The sequence below is a fragment of the Triturus cristatus genome, chromosome 10 (assembly GCF_964204655.1).
Source record: "Triturus cristatus chromosome 10, aTriCri1.1, whole genome shotgun sequence".
Classification (NCBI taxonomy): Eukaryota; Metazoa; Chordata; class Amphibia; order Caudata; family Salamandridae; genus Triturus; species Triturus cristatus.
Window position 1 is genome coordinate 702,730,660 of NC_140593.1, and position 10,927 is coordinate 702,741,586.

At 45.4% G+C, this 10,927-nt stretch overlaps 1 protein-coding gene across 1 annotated transcript in view; it reads right to left on the reverse strand.

The window, feature by feature from the left end:
* LOC146789911 (uncharacterized) overlaps nucleotides 1-10,627 on the reverse strand; it is a 3,228,338-nt gene extending 3,217,711 nt beyond the window's left edge. Inside the window, exon 1 of the mRNA XM_085631221.1 lies at nucleotides 10,570-10,627. The gene's annotated coding sequence lies outside the window, so the exon portion shown is untranslated. The remainder of the gene's footprint in view (nucleotides 1-10,569) is intronic.
* Nucleotides 10,628-10,927: the final 300 nt, after the last annotated feature.

A 10,927-nucleotide genomic window follows, 5' to 3' on the forward strand; every position in this document is an offset into this window, starting at 1 on the left:
TGACATGGCGTAATCTTGCCCATTGACCCGTGTTTAGCACGCCACTCACTGTAATATCCTGCTGCCATATGCTTTTGCCTTTTTTTAACGTCCTTGGATCTATCCAGACCATTCTTTACTGACATCTTTTTCTTGCACTCAAGGAAGTCCGCCCCCTACCTTATCCCTGTACTGAGGAAGAACCCCCATAAGATTCAACTATTACCTATAACTTTGTGGGGTCAAAACGTCAACAACCTGTCCACCTGCCAGCTTCTATCCCGACCAGATGGATATGCACAAAAACTCTGAAAGCATGGCATTGCATAATTTATGAACATTCGCTGTATGATACTCTGGCTCTTTGCTGAAGCCAGTACTTTGAATTGTTTTGATAAAGGTCACATGACCTTCACTTTATCTCTTCCCAAACGTTGCACCACTTTTTCACTGACACTTTCCCTCCCTCACCCTTTGGGGCACTAATGTTTTCATGATGAAGTTGTGCATTTTTACTTGATATAGATTGTTATGTGGCGCATTGTGATTAAATAACGGTGCACCATTTCAAGTGGTTTCTTTAGATTTCTTTTTGATTCTTGTACTCACTGTTTTGCATTATTTTTAATGTATTCATACTGGGACCACTTTCCTATTTGTACCACTTGGATTGGAGTGGGGCAGATTGTTTTGGATTGGAGCAGATTGTTTTGGATTGGAGTGGAGCAGATTATTTAGGACTGGAGTTGGGCATATTGGAGAGGGGTATATTGATTTGGATTGGAATTCGTCAGATTGGAGTGGTGCAGATTGTTTTGGAATAGAGTGGGGCAGATTATTTTGGATTGCAGTGGGGCAGATTGTTTTGGATTGGAGTGGGCAGATTGGAGTGTGGAAGACTGGAGTGGGGCAAATTGTTTTGGATTAGAGTGGGGCAGATTGAAGTGGGGTGGATTGTTTTATATCGGAGTGGAGCACATTGTTTTGGACTGGAGTGGGGAAAATTGGAGTGGGTTGGACTGGAGTGGTGCAGAATGCTTTGGATTGGAGTGGGCAGTTTAAAGTGGGGCAGATTCCTTTAGATTGGAGTGGCCAGATTTTTGTGTATTTGAGTGGGCAGAATGGAGTGCGGAAGACTGGAGTAGGGAAGATAGTTTTAGACTGGAGTGGGGTAGATTGTTTTGCAATTCAGTGAGGCGAATTGGAGTGGGGCAGATTGGAGTGGGATGGGTTTGAAGGATTGGAGTCTGGTGGATTGGAATGGAATGGATTGGGGAGAGTGGTTTGGAGTGGGGTGGATTGGACTGATCCAGGGTGCATTGGATTGAGTGGGGCGGATTGGTATGGGTTGAGGTGGGGTTGTTGGTGTGGATTAGAGTGGGGTGGATTGGGGTTACTGCACCATTGTGTGTCAAAGCATCATTTCAGAAATTACATATAAGAAAGAAACAATGCAGTTTTGCAATAAAATAATCCTCATATCTTATAACAGCACCCAAAAGCAAAAACAAAATAAAACATGAGTGCAAAGTGAGAAAAGAAAACTTGGCAAAATAAAAGAAAGTTAACTATAGAAAATAAATCTTTCTAATATTGTTTGTCCTGATGGGCATGTTTTTGCCAGTTACACGCCTTCTGTTTGCAGGGCACTAAAATGTAAGCAGAGCGAAATAGTATCTCAATCACGTCAGGAGCAGTGGATGGGCACTGATTATGTTGAATGAATCAGTGCTTGGTCCCTGCTCCAAACAGAGGAACAGAAATATTATAAGGACTTCCTTTACGAATTACGAGACTGTAAAAAAGAATGCCACCCATGTCAACATATCATAAGCTCCAGACTAGCTCCAAGCCCTTTTTTTGTTAACAACAGTATCTAGCATTCGAGACGTATGCACTAATGCACAAGTGCATGCTCGCTCAGCCTCAACCCTACAAATGAAATATTTTTGAAATGTACGATTGCCCTGTTTGTAAAAAGCTGAGTCTAGGTTCTGTTGTTCATTTTGCCACCTCAGCAATAGAGGTAAACTGGGTTAATTATAGACAGTTCCCTCGGTACAGTACAGGAATCCTGTTTCACCACAAACTCTAGTCTTAACAGCTCTTGAATGCTCTCAAAGAAGAACCACCGCTTGTCTGACTTCATGTCTTGTGCCTGAGTAACACTTGATATTACCTTCCCTTACCAATTAAACAAATGAAGCCACAAACCTTTATAATGGTGCGAGTGGCATTTAAGTTGATTTGTTTTGTTTCAGATAATTGGCTGTCATCATCAAGGAAAAATTTGCTTTACATGTTCAAAACATTTTCTAAGCCATTATTGGTAGGAGGTATATGTAGTGTCTTGTAAATAAAGAATGCTGGAACTCTTTTGGCTCCCACTGTAAACTGAAGGCCTGTGCCGTAAGCATTGGAGGAATGAGTTTAAGACAAGAGTAGAATGTTGAGTTCTGACTTACACGAAGCGGAATAAAGAGGTGTAAAATTACTCTCCTTGAGTGGCATTGTTATTGGCAAGTACCTTGGCTGGTGGCACGCTACAGTATATACAGTGATAATGGTTTGAAAATTAAACAAAACCAAAAGGAAGTGATTCTTTTAGAATTACAGCCCTGGCCTCAGTAAAGCCTTTAACCCCTTCAGTGCCCATGACGAGCTGGACTCGTCATGGGCCGCGGTGGCGCTGTGCCCATGACGAGTCCAGCTCGTCATAGACCCCGCCCGCTAATGCAACGGCCGGCACTGGGCGGGGAAAGGGGCGGGCACTGAAGGGGTTAAGGCACAGGAGCTGGTCATACCAGAAGTAAGATGAAAATAAAAATCACACAATTCACATTGCTGCTGGCACAAAGATGACAGGCAACTCACTATCAAAGCCTCCGGGCTCCGAGTGTGTCCAAATGGAAAAGGGATGCTGTAGAGTTGTCGTTGCTGTAGAGCTCTGCATGAAGATGACTAGGAAAGACGGAAAACTATGAAGATGTGAAACTGTGGCAATATGACCGGAAGTATGCTGTTTCCACCAGATGAAAGCCCACCCCAATAAGTAACATAAGGGGCCTCGCTCAGAGGGGATACTTGATGATAAACATATTGTACATAGTACATGTATTGATCGAGGGATGGTTGCAATTGTCCACCTGTTCTAATAAGCATTTCATGTTGGTGTAATAGTATCAAGCCATATGAAAATGGATGTAATTAGGCTTCTCCAAGTAAAATGTTGTTGTTTGTATTTCAGGAATCATACAAATCATATTAGTACTTAATTGGAGCTGGTAGTTGCAGATGAGGCATTTTTCAATTATTTTTGGGGACAGGCACTAGTTTTTCCTCATCAGAGTTTGACTAACTGAGAGATAGTACACAAGTGGGAAAGAAGGAGGAAGAAAAAAATGGAAGAACCGTGAAAAAGTGAGAAGTAGAATCCGGGAAAAATAAGAGAAAGGGTCATGGAGTGTCCTGTGGTAGATTGAAGAAGCGTGAGAAGGACAGCCTTGGTATTCAGCATGCCAACATTGCAAAGGGATGGTGCAGGCTTCTAAGGCAAGACTTTGGGCCTAGCACTTATTCCTGCAAAATTAAGCACTGAATAAAATGACCCTAGTATGGACATTTTATACATGTAGAGGGATTTATTTATTTTTAAGTTTCCAGACTTCAAACTGCAAGAAGCTCTGAGCAATTTGCATATTAAATAAAGGTTAAGACTATCTCTGAATAACATTGATATTAGATGGTGTGCGAAACTCGAGAAATTTGCTATAGCAGAACTATGGGAAATTACTACAAAATGACGTGAAATTAAGCATAGCTACCCAAAATGCATCTTACACTAAAAGAAAATTCCCTAAGGTCTGTTTGGGTAAAAATGTAACTCAAAAATGTAATTTCAGGTTGATTTTGGGTCGCTCACGTTCAAAACACTGCCACTCATTTGGACTTGTAGTTTCATGCTAACCATTGTACCTGTCGCACGGGTAAAGTTTTTCCCTAAAATGCCGCTATTGTTAAACAATTACCTGAATGGTACATCTCACGTTAAAATATCTTCCCAAAATTTTGAGATGTGAGTAATTGTGCCATCTTGGTAATTTTGTGCCAATTTTGTTATGAAATTATTCTTGAAAATTGCACCAATTACTCTGCGTGATTAATATTTCACCCTATGACATCAATCCTGATCTTTCCCAAGCCACATATTAGGAATTATGTTTTATCTCAATATAGGATAATTTAAAGAACAACTGTTGGACTTGGCCCTTTTTGGCTAAAGTTCCCTAAACTTTTTGCTTTCCCCCCAGACCTTTTTTCCGACATGGTGTTGCCAACTTAGATGCTTTGGGCACTTTGCCACTGCTGATCAGTGTCAAAATGCATGTACTCCCTGTATAAAGTGTAATGGTAATTGGTTGTCCATGATTGGTATGTTTGCCTTACTAATAAAGTCCCTAGTAAAGTGCACTATGTGTGCCAGGGTTGGTAATGCAAATGCTACTAATGGGCCTGCAACACTAATTTTGCAACCCACACCAGTAGCCTTAAAGACAGAACTCAGGCCTGCCACTGCAGTGCCTGCGCATAGTTTGTTAAACTGCCATGTTGTCCTGACAAGTTCACCAACTTGCCAGACCTTACCCTTCCCTTCCGAGCCTGTTTTTGCCAAGGAGGGACCTCAAACCATCCCCGTGTGGAGGGAGGCCAGAGTTCCACTGCTCGGAATCAGCAAAGACGCATTGGAGGCCCAGGTCGCGAGGAGAGGAGAGGAGAGTGAGGTCGCGCCACCCAGGTAACGCTCAGCGAGCGTGGGTGGGTCACGCCTGGGGGGTGCAGGCTCGGAGGGAAACGCTCTCGGCCTTTCCCATTCTCGCAGCACGAGCCTCCGCTGAAGTCCTTATTGCGGCCCGTACTTGTCGAGGAGTGGCAGTACCAGGGCCGGAGTGTGAAGCTACACGTTGTTTAACACCATACCCGTGTTAGGGGCATATTGTGGCAGTAGCTTACTGCGAGTCAGCTGGAGTGGCATAGAGACCGTCCCGAGCACCGTGATCAGTGCCGAAGTACATTATTTCTGCATAACGAACTACCTGATTGTTGTATTACGCATTACATCATTTTGGTATTACGATCTGCCTAATTGTTGCATTACACATTGCATTATTACTGCATAACAAACTACCTGATTGTTGCATTACGCATTACATCATTTTGGGTATCACAAGCTGTCTGATTGGTATTACGCATTGCAATATTTCTGCATAACGAACTACAGGATTGTTGCATTAGGCCTTGCATTATTTTGGCATTACGAAGTGCCTGATTGTTGCATAATGAACTGCATTATTGTTGCATTACGAAGTGCATTAAGACTGCATTGGATCATCTAGAATTGATCATTAATACTGCAAGAACCTACAAGGGTTTGCTGGCCTAATAACCGGCCAGGTGAAATATTACAAATACACATATGTTGGATTTTTATCGTGTGGTCTCATTGTATATCTTTTTATATAAACATATACTTGTTTTTTTATGAAACTTGTGTGGAGTCCATTTGTGGTGTCATCATTGGGTTACTGGGAGCGGGGTTGCAAATACTTTACACATTTGCTTTGGAGATAATCGTGGCTGCTTATGCCAAGCTACCAACTGGGTGAGCAGGGGCTATCTGAGAAGGTGTCCTTTCCCTGACTTAGACAAAATGGTCCCTATTTGGCCTAAGGTACCTTCCTCAGCCAACTAGAGACTCCCAGGTCTAGCATTGGTGGCAGCAGTGGGATTTGAACGTGTATTTTCAAATTCACTCACAGTGATTGGTGTATATCTCTAGTTTTAGCGCAGACCCCAACGTAACCACATATTGTGTTTTGATTTTTGGTTCTGTTTTTGAGCAACCTTTGAGCCACACATCATGTCTCAGAGGAGTCAAGTAGACAGTGAGGTTGCAGAATTGGAGTTCAACATTGAGGCATTGCTTACCTACAAAGTTGATCAATTGAGGCAATTCTGCAGAGCTTTGGGATGTCCCAAAAAAAGTAGTGCCAAGAAGGAGGAGCTGCAAACAGCCTTGAGGGCCTGGTGGGAAGACAAAGGGGCTCAGGAGACAGATGATGTTGAGGTGGATGAGGAATACCCAGGGAATGGATTTGGTCCACAGGATTTGCCAGTGGAAGGACCAGCCTCAGGGGCTTGTAGGAACCATTCAGGGAGGAGTTTTTCCCCAAAGGAGCTGGAGGAAAACCAAAAGATCATAGAGCATGAGTTGGAGGTTTTAAAACTTAGAGCTCATGCAGAAGAGAAGAAGCTGCTCATTGAAAGTGAAAAGCGAGGGGAGCAGGAACGCTCTCGCCTTGGAAGAGATGAGGAGTCTCTTAGCTCATGAGTTAAGCATGAGGGAACTGGATATTAAGGCTAAACAGGTGGAGTCCAGTTCAAATGGTGGCAGCACACAGCCAGTGCCAAGTGTCCATGAGTACAAGCGTGCACTGGATGATTGGGTGATGGTTAGAGTGGTAAATGATTTGAAGGGGTTGCTCAATTTGACCCCAGGGAGCCCAGGCTCAGTAATTGTTTTCCAGGATTGCACCAACCCTTGTTAGAGAGCGAGCTCTTTGATTTCCGGGAGCTGGCACAAGAGCCCGACCCCTGGTCATGGGTCCAAGGGTCTGAGGAGGCATTGAAGAGGGAAGAGAGGCAATGTAGAACAGTTAGGTCTCAGAGTAGTGGGGGGGCATGCAGGCTAGCGCCCTGTTTCAAACGAGAGGGAGGGAGTGTGAGCAGCATCCCCAGGGGTTCACCACCCCACCTAAGAGACTGGAGGGTTCCTTAGGGGAGCACAAGTTTGGAGGCCTAGCGCCTACTTGCCAGCTGTGTGAGGAAGAACACCTAGCGTCAGGAGGGCGTGGGGCATCTGTAACCAGAGCTCCCGCGGTCCTGAAGTTTGTGGGTGCCATTCCTAAATGGCAGGCACAGAAATCTAAATGGAAGGTTAAAGGAGGAAGGTGCCCCCTGTGGGAAAACCCGTGGGACCGGGCCCAGCCAGTAGGGCTAGGTCCCCTAGAGGTGACCAGGGTAAACCCACCTCTAACCTGGAGGGCAGGATAACTGGAGATAGTATCCTAACCAATGGGTCTTCCAGGGGTACCACTCTAGGTGGGAGTTGGCAAGGGACCAGCACCCCTGGAGGGCCCCCGACTGCCAGGAAGTACCCATGGAGCAGCATAGTTGGCCCAGGGAGTAGTGACCAAGAGAACCCCCTGGGGTCAGGAAGGCATAGAACAGGAGGGTGTCCCTGTGGTAGCGGGCCTGTGTCCGTGTTCTGTCACCCCAAGCAGGGAAGTTCATCAAGGTAGTTGATTGGTCCACCCTGGCTTTAGGCTGGGAGGGGGTTGTGTTGGATTTGGCCCTTTTTGGCTAAAGTTCCCTAAACGTTTTGCCTTCCCCCTAGACCTTTTTTCGGACTTGGTGTTGCCAACTTAGATCCTTTGGGTTCTTTGCCACAACCGATCAGTGTCAAAGTGCAAGTGCTCCCTGTTTAAAGTGTAATGGTAATAGGTAGTCCATGATTGGTATGTTTGCCTTACTAGTAAAGTCCCTAGTAAAGTGCACTATGTGTGCCAGGGCTGGTAATGCAAATGCTACTAGTGGGCCTGCAGCACTAATTGTGCCACCCACACCAGTAGTCTTAAAGAGAGAACTTAGGCCTGCCACTGCAGTGCTTGCACGCAGTTTGTTAAACTGCCATGTTGTCCTGACAAGTGCACCCACTTGCCAGACTTTACCCTTCCCTTTCTATGCACATCAGACACCCCTATGGTAGGTCCAAGGTACCCCCCTGGGCAGGATGCAGTGTATGTGAAAGGTAGGACATGTACTGAGGTGTGTACCATGTCCTGACAGTGAATACTCTCCATTTCGTTTTTCACTGTTGAAAGGCCATCTTGCTCATAGGACAGAATGGGGGAGGGTGTGTAATATGTTTCCAGCCTATCTTCCCATAGGCTTAAGATGGTGAGGTTAAGTTTAGTGTGCCTGAACTCACAATTTAATAACACATCTTTTTGTGAAGGTAGTTTTTGCATTGTGTGTTTAGTAACCACTCTTTAAGAAGTGGCTGGGTTTTCGTGTTTTAACATTTCTGTGTGTCTCTGCCTGGTTGTGGATTGACTGTCTGGATTTGATTGTGATAGGCTCTGGGGAATGTCTTGACCCAGGGGAGGAGGTGAATCAGCAACAGGCTGTCCTGCATCTGGAGTGTAGGGGGAGGAGTAGCCCCTGGAGGTGAAGAGGCCTGTGCTGCCATCATAAAACAATGTCTCTCTCTCCTGCTAAATGATTAAGGATCCAGACCCCCACTATCAAAGTAAGAAGGTGTCACTGGCAGGGAGACACCCAGAACTGGTTTGGACAGGGGTCAGTGCCCCCCTGAACACAAATACTTCAAAGACATTTAGGGGTATAACTACGAGAGCTGAAATCCCTGAACTTTGGAATGGAGAAATAGAGTGATCAAGACTGTAAAGGACTGAACCACTTCATGGTCAAGAGGAACCTCTGCCAAGGAAAAAACAGCTGAAGAGACTGAAGGAAAGGACTGACTCTTGCTGTGTGTTCTGGGGCTAGGCTGCAGTTTGCTGCTTTAACCAAGGAGAGGCTAAAGGGACTTTGCTGTGTGCTGTGTCCCCGGGCTTTAAAGGACTTTGCTGTGTGCTGTGTCCTGAAGTAACTTATTCCCAAGGGCCCGAGGAGAGCTGGCTCCCTGTTGCAGAAACTCAGGAACACAAACGTTTCCAGGTGTGTCTCAGCGACGCTGTGTGCATGTGCTTTGTGCAGCCTGAGACCTTCGTGAGGAGTGCCCTGTGACCGTGCACACCCGGAGCTCAAGTGAGTCTCAGCGACGCTCTGTGCATGTGCCCTGTTGCAGCCTGAAATCTTCGTCATTGCCATCGGCCCGGAATCCGCAGAGTAGCTGCGCCACAGGTCCGAGCCTGTCTTTGCCAAGGAGAGACCTCGAACCATCCTTGAGTGTGGTGGGGGGCCCAAGTTCCACTGCCCGGAATCAGCGAAGCCGCATCGAAGGCCCAAGTCGCGAGGAGAAGAGAGCAAGGTCGCGCCCCCCAGGTAATGCTCAGCGAGCATGCGTGTGTCGCACCTGGGGCAGGGTGCGGGCTCGGAAGGAAACACTCTCTGCCTTTCCCATTCTCGCAGCGCGAGCCTCCGCTGAAATCCGTATTGCGGCCCGTACTTGCCGAGGAGTGGCAGTACCAGGGCCAGAGTGTTTAGCTACACGTTGTTTTATACCATACCCGTGTTGAGGGCATATTGTGGCAGTAGCTGCCCGCGAGTCAGCCGGCGTGGCGTAGAGACTGTCCCGAGCACCGTGATCGGTGCCGGAGCACATTATTTATTTTTCAAAAAAGAGGGGATGGGCCCATTACCACACCCAAACTGGGCCTCAATATTAGTTTTAAAAAGGAAAATATCAGGGTGTGTGAGTTAAACTATATTTTTAGGAAAACACTTTGACAACTGAAGTAATTTTGGTGTCTTTATTCCACCATTCTCAGTTGAATAATTTTTTAAAAACAAGATCAACATTTACGTCATGTCAAACATAAAGAAACCCTCAATTAAGAAAATTCACAAAAATACATTCAGTTAACAATTACAAAACCAATAAAATGACAATACTTGAGTGACAAACAGTGACCAGTCCTAGTTTGCAAACAGGTGGCGGCAAATTCATTTACAACATTTACAAATGCAGCCTGCCACAACGAGCTAGCCTAAAGTAAAGACAGAGCAACAGGCCGATTGCCTTGTTTGCGCCCAGAGTTACCTTGTTATATGTTCAGTCAGTATTGCGAATAGCTGGGAAAGGTCGACGCGTTTCTGAACCTTTAATTTCTTTGGGGTTCTCTTCAGGACATGGTCAGACTCTAAAACATATCTAGAAACGGAAAATCAGATTTTTGTCCCTCTATGGTGTCTGCCCTACTGACTTCTTTCTACAAATAGATAACTCCTTACCATTTCATTATATGGGTCAGCCCAGTGGGGGTGAAGTCAATGTCCATAGGTGTAATCGGATGTGCTACAGGAATTAAATAAAAGAATTGGATTCAGAGAGGAGCCTTAGGTCGATTTATCTATTTAAAGGTGCACTCTACAGCAGCAGATGTTTGTAGCAGCGTGAGTGTGCACGCAGTGGTTTAAATTGTCTAAAGAGACTTGCCTTAATTGTGGTGTGGAATATCCGACAAGCATGACGTAAATAACAGGTAACCTGGACCTACAAAATTGAAACCAGTTGCAGGCTGTGCTTAAGTAGAAAGTCATGGCTTGAGAACAGCATAATCAGCAAGACTCACTTTTGTTTTCTATCAACACTGAACTCGTGGGACAGCTGGCAGCAAGTCAGTCCTTAATTGATGTCTCCAGTGATTTCTGCCCGATGGTGAATGTATAGAGTGTCGGATCCTGCCATCAAAATGCATGCGATGAAAAGTGCGATCAGGGCTGAGCTATTCGAGTGCAATGAAATTCAAGGCGCTGTGGAATTGCAAGCGCGCGCTGTGGACTCACCTGTGTTGTTAGCAGCTTACGGCGTTTACAGCTTCCTTCGCCTTCTTGGTATTCTCGGCATGTCTGGAATGGGAGAAATGCCCCTCAGTAATCAGCAGACATTACTTGTAGACTCCGTTGAGTGCAGGTGAAATGCATTCTGGACTTGTTAGTCATTCTTAGGGACTGAATGCCATTTTCACGTGGCTGATTGTGGCTTCGCAGTTTGAGGATAATTATAGGCTGTTAATTTCTGGCATTTCTTTCAAGCCATGCTAAACAGTATTAAATCTCCTAATTAGGTATGCTTTGCGTTGGAGCAATGCTCTTTCCAAATCACCCCCTCTTGGGTTAGGTCTGATTGCGCTAAGGACAGTCC